The sequence below is a fragment of the Myotis brandtii genome, unplaced genomic scaffold, assembly GCF_000412655.1.
Source record: "Myotis brandtii unplaced genomic scaffold, ASM41265v1 scaffold746, whole genome shotgun sequence".
In the NCBI taxonomy this organism is placed as follows: Eukaryota; Metazoa; Chordata; class Mammalia; order Chiroptera; family Vespertilionidae; genus Myotis; species Myotis brandtii.
Window position 1 is genome coordinate 87,467 of NW_005370976.1, and position 10,883 is coordinate 98,349.

Here is a 10,883-nt window from a genome sequence, read left to right on the forward strand (position 1 = left end):
GTGGCCAGTACTCTTTGGGAATCTCCATTGCCTGCCTCAGCTCTGCCTCTTTTTTCCTTACTTCCTCTTCTTGTCGTTGCCTCTCTTCTGATAGCAAGTCTCTTAGCTCCTGCAGTGCCTGTTCTGCCTTCTTCCATTGTTCCTTCATCATTTTCACCTGAGACTCCTGTAACTTTGAAAGGCTATTTGAGTTAAGTAGCTTCTCCAGGGCCTTTTTCTCCCAGGGATGTTGTGCCTGGGATTTTAGCTTCTGGAGGTCTTTATCTTCTATGTGTTGTAAGGCCTGTGCACAGTTCACACCCAGCTGTTCCTGCAGCTTTGGCAACCAGTACTCAACTGCCAGTCCTACTTCTCTCAGCATCTCTTGGAGATCTTGCCTCCTTTTGCCTCTGACAAGGGGCTCATCAGAGGTGGAGTCTGCTGTGTCCATCACTTTGGAAAGAAAAGACAATCACTGTCATGACCTTAGGCAGTGTCAGCCACCTCAAAAAAAAAAAAAGGATAAGAGTACTAAAGGTGCTAGTCTCTGCCCTGGTAGGCGTGGTTACTGGTTAAAGCATTGGTCCATAAACCAAAGGGTTATAGGTTTGATTCCTGAACAAGGGCTGTATCAGGGTTGTGGATTTGCTCCCTGCTCAGTTGGGGTGTGTGTGGGAGGAAATCAGTGGATGCTTCTCACAATGAACTCTCTCTCTGTCTCTTTCTATGTCTCTCTCTTTCTCCCTCCCTCCCTTTTACACCCTCAGAAAAAGCAATGGAAATAATACCCTCAGATGAGGATTAACAACAACAACAAAAAATTTTTGCAAGTCTTTAAGGCTTCTCAGCCTTTCATTTCATTGTTTTATAAAATATATTAGTATTTTAAAAATTTGTGTGTGTGTGTGTGTGTGTGTGTGTATGCCTCCACACTTGCACACATAAGACATCTTTTTTTGTCTTCCATTTTATAACAATTAATTAGACAACTATCTACAAACAAACATGCCCCTCTGTGGGAATTTTGGGCTCATGCCAAAGGATGTCAAAAAGTCTTGGCCATCTGCTCATATAGAAATAGGCAGAAGACTTCAGTGTGGACTATGGAACCAGCAAAGGCAACAATGCTGCCCCAACTGTCTTAGCATGGTTGGAAAAAGACCTTTTTAATGCTCACCTGGGCAGATGTGTTGGGGTCCAGCCCCAGCAGGTCCAGGGGTTCCCAAAGGTGTGGATGGAGTCGATGAAGAATGAAGGAATGACATGGAGGCAGCGTTTAGTTCATCAGCCTAGCCTGAACTGGATTCCCCTAGGTAAGCCCCCCCACACTCAGGACGGATAGGACTCCACTGTAGGGTGCTGCAGACCCCCCTATAGAGGATAAGTAGGGTAAGAGGGTAGATAGTACAGAACTTAAATTGAGAAGATGGGCCATACTGAGTCTAAAGAAAGAAGACGCTGTATTGATCTTTTAACACATATTTTCGCTACCAGAGAAGTTAAGGTTACTCCCAGTCAGACAGAATGTTTTATACAAGAAGTCTGTCCATGGTTTCCTGAGGAAGGAACTGTTAATTTAGAAACTTGGACTGAAGTAGGAGAGCAATTAAAGACTTATTATAGATTCCATGGATCTGAGAAGGTCTGGGCAGATACCCTTTCCCTCTGGAATTTAATTCGTGACACCTTGGCACCAGAGGCAGAAATGGTTGAACTTTCTCAAACTTTAAATAGTCCCTTGGCTCCACCTAGAGAGGACACATCATTATTGTCTCCAGCTCAATCTAAGAGCAATTTTTAGCTATGCCTACTAATCGGAAGGAGAATAAATATCATTAACATGACCCCTTGGTCCTTTCCAGTCAGTAGAGAGGAGAAAGGCCCTCCCATTCAAAACAGGCTCCCTAAATTAGAAAGGAAGCCTAAACCAGGTCCTCCGGCTCCTATGAGCTCCATGTCTAACTTTCAAAGGACAATAAGAGAAGCTGAAGCTAGTGGAGATCTTGAATTCTCACTCTGCTTCCCAGTCATGTATGAGAGTGAGTGGGATGAAGACCCCACCTGGGAGCCTATACCTTACAAAGTACTTAAAGAATTAAAATTGGCCTGTTCTGAATATGGACCTCTAGCTCCTTACACACAAACCTTGATGGAAACCCTAGCCAGTAAATGGATGACTTCTTATGATTGGTCACTGTGGGAAACTGATATAGGGTTAAGCCTCGGACTGACCTGCTGGCAAAGTCACAAACAAGTCCTAGCTTAAAGGGCACAGTCCTCTTAGCATAATTAAGCTTGACCTTATAACACTCCCTAGATCTTATCTGGGAAGCTAATGAACTGAGGAAGTGCAAGAACAGTGTAAACAAGTGAAACTCACAAGAACTGTGTAACTATGGTAACCACTACCTTGTTTACCTTTCACTATAAAAAGCTTGGTGAGGCCTGAGCACAGTGGAAGTCCTTCTCTCTGAGTTGGACTTGCTCGCCTGGTCCCCCATATTCCCAAATTATCTTGTGTCTTTTCTATTTCATTTGTGTGCGGCTCCTCTTCCAGACCCGAACCCTGAACCACGCAGGACGTGGAGGGAAACACTTACGACAGGTCACAGGTTTGTAAAGCCTGTCTCTCAGGAGGTGATTAATTATTATGGAAAACTGAATATGATGATCTTGCTAAGAGAGATGTAGCCACTAGCAAAAATCCAGAGGAGGAATAACCCTAGACATGATATTAGGAGAAGGTGATTTTATCACGGCTCAGGAGCAAATGTATATTCCCAAAGAGGCACTTATTTAAGTAACCAGTTGTGCAGTAAATGCCTGGAAATCCCTACCTTATACAGCAGGAAAAACAACCACCCTTACAGAGGTTAAACAGAAGGTCGAGGAACCGTATCAGGATTTCCTTTCTCGCCTCATACAGGCAGTCAAGAGAGTAATCAATAACGAAGAGGCAGCCGATATCCTAATTAAACAACTGGCTTTTGAAAATGCTAATAATACCTATCAGGCTTTATTAAGGCCGATTCGCAGAACAGGAACTATAAATGATTTTATAAAACAGTGTGCTGATGTAAGTCCAGCATTTATACAGGGTGTAGCTGTAGCTGCAGCCCTCAAGGGGGAGACATACCCTCAATATGTACAGGGCATAGGACAAGCCAGCAATAATACAGATAATAAAAGAAAAATGAACTGCTACTCTTGCAACCAACTTGGGCACTTTAGCAGAAAGTGCCCCACTAAATATAATAGTCAGGCCAGATGGCAAGCTCCTCAACAGCCTGGAAATACATCAGGGAATAATATTAATCCTCCAAAAACTGTTTGTCCCCGATGTCAGAAAGGATTCCATTGGGCAAAGGAATGTAGATCAAAATACCATAAAAATAGTCAGCCTTTAAACTCTACAAACCGCTCCCAAGGAGGTTCTATCCCATCACCTCAATCGGGGTAACTTGAGAGGGGACCAGCCCCAGGCCCCTGCAATAATAGGGGCATCAACCCTCAACCCCTTTGCAAATTTCAATCAGTCAGTGACCTCTTCAGGGCAACCCAGGCAGTGCAGGATTGGACCTCCGTTCCACCACCCACGCAATACTAACCCCAGACTCGCCTCACAGATGGTTCCTCTAATGGTAGGGCAATAATAATCATTGACTCAATAACCCATGCACAACAAACCCTAGAGACATCAGCCCAGAGAACAGAGCTTTTGGCAGTCATTTATGCTTTTGAACAATTGCAACAGGTTCCCTTTAACTTGTACACTGACTCTCAATATATAGTTAAATTATTTCCTCATATTGAGACCGCCTCTCTCCCACAAGGAAGAACAGCCATTTTCTCTTTGTTAACTCAGCTACAAACTTACATTCATAAAGGAGAAAGGGCTTTCTATATTGGACATATTAGAGCTCATTCCTGCCTTAAGCGAAGGAAATTATCAGGCGGATCTACTAACTTGCCTAGTAGTTTGTATAGCTCTAGAAGAAGCCCGGCGGTCTCATGCTATTCACCATCAAAATGCTTCTGCTCTCCGTCTATATTATCGCATATCCAGAGAAGCTGCTCGAAGTATTGTGCGTGATTGCGGCCATTGTCCTACTCATTTTCCTAGCCCTGCTACTGGAGTTAATCCAAGAGGACTTAGACTCTGTGACTTATGGCAGATGGATATTACTCATGTCCCATCTTTTGGCAAACTTTGCTATGTGCATGTTTGTATTGATACCTTCTCTCATGTTATCCTTGCTTCTGCACGTACAGGAGAATGCTTTAAAGATGTAAGTCAACATTTATTCAAATGTTTTTCCTACCTAGGAATACCAAGGGCACTTAAAACAGACAATGGGCCTGCCTATACCTCTACAGCCTTTAAAAACTTATGCTCTACATTCGGCATCGCACATACTACAGGAATACCCTACAATCCTCAAGGCCAAGCAAAAGTAGAAAGGGCTCACCAAACTTTAAAAACACAAATTAAAAAATTACAAGAAAATGAGTTTAAATATTCCTCCCCTCATCACGTTCTACAACATACTCTATTTGTAATTAATATACTAAATGTAGATTCTGAGGGAAATTCCCCTGAAAGAACAGACATTGGAACCCTGATCTAACTAAACCTAAAGCCCTCGTCAAATGGAGAGACTTACTTACAGAAGCCTGGAAGGGACCTGATGTACTTTTAATCTGGGGGAGAAGATATGCTTGTATATTTCCACAGGACGCAGACTCACCTGTGTGGATTCCAGACCATCTAGTCTGACCTTATGTCACACCGCCCTCCGTCTCCGCCTCACCCTCCTCCTCCCCGATATCATCCATATCAGCCAACCCAGAGGGCACAGCTGACTCCTCCCTGGACGCCAACACCACCACCAAGCGCGGCCCTGATGGACCCATTGATCCAGCCGTTCAACATGCTGACATTTCAGGAAGCCCATCGCTAACGATGCAGCCTGCTAGCCAGATCAACAAGGACAACCAAACCACCAACTTGGGGACAGCTGAAATCCCTTGACTGAAGAGGCCAGCAACCTTCTACAGGAACAAGGCTCCGTGTGCACTCCATCCACTATGTTTATTGCTATGTTTGCTATCATTGCTTGTCAGGTACCTTTAACTTTTGCTTTGCCGCAAACTCATTGGGCTTATATACCGTAGCCTCCAATATTACAGCTAGTATACTAGGCATCACTTGTGGAGAGCAATTGCTGCCACAGTGCCTATAACTCTTTATAGACCCCAGCCCCCATGTAATGGCAAAGAAACTTATCATATTAGAGCTTGTCTACCATCCCCATATGTCTTTCTACGAAAAGATTCTCACAGTAACCTAGGTATGACGACAAATGAAACCATCTTCACTGTTTCCTGTCACAAATGTATTTTAACCATATGTATTGATTCTAGCTTATCTATTCAGACAATTTTATTGTAAAGCAGCCTCCTTATCTAATGTTACCTGTACAATTGCATATGCCATGGTATGATGATTCTGGGTTACAAGCTATTAGAAAAATTACCAACGCTTTAACTTGCTCAAAAAGATTTGTGGCAGAATTAGTCTTAGGCATAACTGCACTCATTGCAATTATAGGATTGCTACTGCAACCACAGCCTTAGTACAGGAGGTCCATACAGTTCAGCATGTAGATCAATTAGCAAAGAATATTTCTCTCACTCTAGCTATCCAAGAAATAATAGACAAAAAATTAGAAGCCAAGGTTAATGCTCTTGAAGAAGCCCTTACAAGGATACATCTCTAAACAAAGCATTATCCCCATGTTTTTAAGCGCAGGCCTATTTTTATTCATAACTTTAATAATTATTTGTCTTTTCCCAGTCTTTTTCCGAGTCTTAAACAACGCAATCCGAGAGGTGGCTGCTGATTTCTGGCGCTACATTTAAAAAATAAAAATGGGGGAATTTGTTGGAAGCCAGTCCATCCTTGCTGCTTGACACAGTCGCTGCAGGGAAGAAACATCTGCACAGCATATGTTTCAAGGGACCTGGCGTATATGGCATACTGTTCTTAATATGTTTGTTCCCCTTCTTAGTATGTGTTTTAACCAAGGTCACCTCTCCGAGAAAGGTTGTTTCCCCAGGTAGGGATTTTTCCCTGAAGTTAGGGAGGGAATAAAACCCCTTAACTAAGTGCCAGGCTAAGTACCAGGAGGGTAGTTAATCATCTTAACTACGAACAATCACACTTAAGTTACATAATCTTTACTAAGGATAATCTCCTTCAGTTACTTTCTTGTAGCTTAACAGAACAGTAGAGTAGTGACCTTGGAATGGAGATAACAAATGCCCTAACCTTTGGAATAGAATGGATAGGATTAAAGTCAAATGGTATAAATACAGATGTAACAGGAGAATAAAGAGAGAACCTGGCTGGAGAACCTGGCTAGGCTGATGAACTGAACGCTTCCTCCATGCCATTCCTTCATTCTTCGCCGACTCCGTCCACACCTTTGGGAACCCCTGGACCTGCTGGGGCTGGACCCCAACACAGATGCCCAAAGATGAGAGAGAATTCGCAGAAGTCCAGTCTTTTTAAGGGTAGATTGCAGCATGAGTTTGGGGACATTGCATAGTTTGAACTCTCCAATGGTGGCAATTTCTCCAGTGTGGAAAGGAGAGTGGTTAGTGAGTGCCTGGCTATCCAAGTTGTGGGACATGACTTGAGATACTCATTGCTTTCCAGCAGCACTCAGAGTACTGTGACAGGACCTTCATGACCAGGGGGAAGGAAAAGATGAGAAAGAAGCAGAGAAGAATATCAAAGAGCATTAAAAGGATAAGGTTCCTGCTGATTTTGCTTGGACTTCAGCAGGAAGGCCTTCCATGTCTCTCTGAGAGAAACTCACCTGAGGATCTTCCCACTGGGTCAGCAGGTACTAACAATGCCCCAAGTACCAAGCTCAGAACTCCCCTTTACTGTGGCCACCCTCCTTGTGTGCACTCTTGTGTTGAGCAGTGAGAGCTAATCTGAAAAATGTAGTGGAATCAGAAAAGCACACCAGGATCTGTGTGCAAGGGAGAAACCACACACAGGCTATAGCACCACCTTCTGGAAAACAAAAGAGAAGTTTCCAGTAGCCAGCTTGGTGTGTTGTAAGAAGTAGAGATAACTTAAAAGCTTAAGAATTCTGCCACAGTGAGAGCAAGAAGAGTGGAGAAAGTGTGCCTATAGAAAAGCAGAGAAAACCCAGATATAACAGCACCAATAAACAGGATAGCCCATCTGAAAGCACTAGTAAAGACTTAAGATGGTGGTTGCTACTTCAAATAAAAAGCAGGAATTCAAATCAAGGATATGATAAATCAAGGAAATACCAAAAAAAAAAAAATTTTCTAGTAACCTAGCTTAAAGTTATGGAATTTTGTTACCTGGCTGACAAGAAATCAAAATAACTTTTTAAAAAAACGTAAGAAGCAACAAAACAACTAAAAAAGAAAATTTAACAAAATTGGGGGAAAATATGTGAAAAAAAAATGAGACATTTACCAAAGAAATAGAAATCATTTTGGAATTGTGTAATTTAAATTTAATGAATGAAATAGTAAAGGCAATAGAGAACCTGTGTTTTGGAGTAGTGCAAATCAGAGGTAGAATAAATGAGTTAGTGGGCAGTAATTTTGAAATAATCCAATTTGCAAAGAATAAAGCAAAAAGAAAGGGATCCAAGATAGTAGCAGAGTACCTAGTAGTTACACTCATCTCTTCCCAGGTTCAAACCAGAATTACCACTACATTATAAAATAATCAAATGAATAACCAACTGAAGATTATCTAAACAGAAGACTTATAACTAAAGATATATGGAAGAAGCCACATTGAGACTGGTAGGAAGGATAGAGACACAAAAAGGGCTGGACCCCACCCAAGTGTGGTGTTTGAGAACCTGGAGTGATATAGGTATTCCATGAGGAGTAAGGTATCTCAACCTGGCCAGCCTGAGCCTGTTGTGCAGACTTTCTTGGAAGGCTCTTGAAGAGGTCTGAGCAGACTCTGGATCATGGAGATGAATGGGGACAGACTAAGTTGTATGGCTTTGGAATGAAGCCAATTTTTCCCTTGCACATCCAACTGGCCCCACTGTTTTTGTGCAGAGCTCTCCTTCCACATGACTGAATCTTGGTCTGTTTTAGCCTGATGATCTCGACTGGCCTCACCTTGAAGACTTGCCAAGACCCTGTCCCACCACAAAGGTCCACTGACCCCTGGCAGGTGTCTCATGTCTTGGTGTACCCTGAAACTTGCTGAGTGGCACCACACCCAGCATAGGCACTGAGTTTGAATCTATATCAACATGTTGAATATCACTCACCTCTACCTGGCACTCACTGAGGACCTACCTAACTCAACTTGTGTATAGCCAGAGGTTCTTTCAGTGACTGAGCCTAACAGCCTACTGGAAGGTAGAGGAGGATCTTAGGGTGCCTTGGACCTTTAGTTTACCTGATCCTATGTCAATGCTGGTGGAAGCCAGGTTTAGTATCCAGCCTGGCCACTCCCACATGCACCCAGGCTTAGCAGAGGCAGCCACAAGTTGTGGGTCCCTTTATGTCTTCAAACAGCTAGTACAGTCCTGTTCACAAGCAGTGCCTGACACTGATCTGCATCAGAGACAAACTCAAGAGGGCCCAGAACCAAGACACATCATAATGACAATGCCAAAGGTTAAAGACAAATAGAGAATCTTAAAGGCTATAAGAAAAGACAATTAGTTACCTACCAGGGAGCTCCCATAAGGCTGTCAGCTGACTTCTCAACAGAACCATTTCAGGCCAGAAGGGATTGGCTCAAAACATTAAAAGTGATGAGAAGCAATGATCTACAACCAAGACCACTCTACCCAGCAAGGTCATAATTTAATATAAAAGGAGAAATAGTTTCCCAGACATAAGAAAGCTAAAAGTATTTGTCACCACCAAACCAGTATTACATGAAATGTTAAAGGATCTTCTTTGGGAATAAAAGATAAAAAAATAAAAAGTGAGTAAGAAAATATGGGAAAGAAAATAAAATGCTCACTGACAAGGGCAAACAGTAAAAGCAGTATACCAACCAATTATAAAGCTAGTACAAAGTTTTAAAGAAAAAAGTAGGAAGATCATGTGTAATTACAACAATAAATTACATGTAATACATACACAAAAAAGTGACAAGTAATGACAGGGACTTAAACAGAGGGGTGAGTAAAAATTGTAGTGATTTTAGAATATGTTTGAACTTAAGTAACCATCAATTAAAAATACACTTATGCCCTGACCGGTTTGGCTCAGTGGATAGAGCGTGGGCCTGCGAACTGAGAGGTCCCAGGTTCAATTCCGGTCAAGGGCATGTACCTTGGTTGCAGGCACATCCCCAGTGGGGGGTGTGCAGGAGGCAGCTGATCGATGTTTCTCTCTCATCGATGTTTCTAACTCTCTATCCCTCTCCCTTCCTCTCTGTAAAAAATCAATAAAATATATTTATAGTCACTCAGTGTGTGCGTGCACTTCCGGGACGCCCTGCATTGTGCTGGATGATGTAGTGTTTAGTGCTGGTGTGAACCTTACAGATATGAACCAAGGAGGGCCCGGCGTGCCTTCGCACCGTACTGTACAATTTACTTTTGCCGTAATTCAAAGAATGGCAGACAATGCGACCGTTTTATCTGTCAGAAGCGTCTGTCGGTGAATATTTGATTTGATATAAATAAATAAATAAATAAATAGATTAAATACTCCAATCAAAAGACACAGGGTGACTTTAAAGGATAAAAATACAGGACCCATACATATGCTTCTGATAAAAGACACACTTCAGATTGAGAGACACACACAAACTGAAAGTAAAGGTATGGAAAAAGTTATGTCATACAAATGGAAATGAAAACAAAAAAAGCTAGGGTAGCAATACCTACATATGACTTTAAAATAAATGTGATAACAAGAGATAAGGACATTTTATAATAATAAAGAAATCAATCCAGCAACAGTATATAAGTCTTGTAAATATCTACACACCCAACATAGGAACACCTAAATATGTAAAGCAAATATTGATGGACATAAAGGGAGAGAGTGACAGTAAGACATTAATAGTAGGAGACTTTGACACTCCTCTGACATCAATAAATAGATCATCCAGACAGAAAATCAACAAGAAAACAGTGCCCTTAAGTGACACATTAGACTAGATGGACTTAATTGATATTTTTAGGACATTTCACCCCAAAGAAGCACAATATACATTCTTTTTAAGAGCACATGGAATATTTTCCAGGATAGACCTCATGTTTAGCCATGAAACAAATTTCAATACATTTAATAATATTGAAATCATATCAAGCATCTTCTCTGACCATAATGGTATGAAACCAGAATTCATTACAAGAAGGAAACAGAAAAACACATTAACATGTGGAGTCTAAGTAACATGCTATCTATCTTATCTAATAATAGAGAAACATGGTAATTAACTGTAACTTCGCTACCCTTCCCATTAGCTAATCAGCAAGATATGCAAATTAACTGCCAACCAAGATGGCGGCCGGCAGCCAGGCAGCTGAAGCGAACAGGAGGCTTGCTTTCTCCAGTGATGGAGGAAGCCAAGGTTCCTCGCCTGCCGCTGCCCACCTCTGAGCTGCAGTCTAAGAAACAATGTTGCAATTATAGAAGGTAAATAAACCCCAGAAACCTGCTTTCAACCATCAGAGCTGTAGCTAGCAGGACCACAACAGTGTTACAATTTTAGAACCCAAACAAACCCAGATACCTGCTTTCAGCAGCCAAGGTCTCAGAGCTGGAGCCGAGCCTCAGAGTTAAAGCCAGCTCTCAGTTCCAGTGACAGCCATAGAAGGTAAATAAATCCCAGAATAAAAAAAGAAAAAAGAAAA

At 41.9% G+C, this 10,883-nt stretch overlaps 1 pseudogene; it reads right to left on the reverse strand.

Annotated features, from left to right (window-relative positions):
- Positions 1-10,883, reverse strand: part of LOC102256065 — a 133,795-nt pseudogene that overhangs the window by 7,007 nt on the left and 115,905 nt on the right.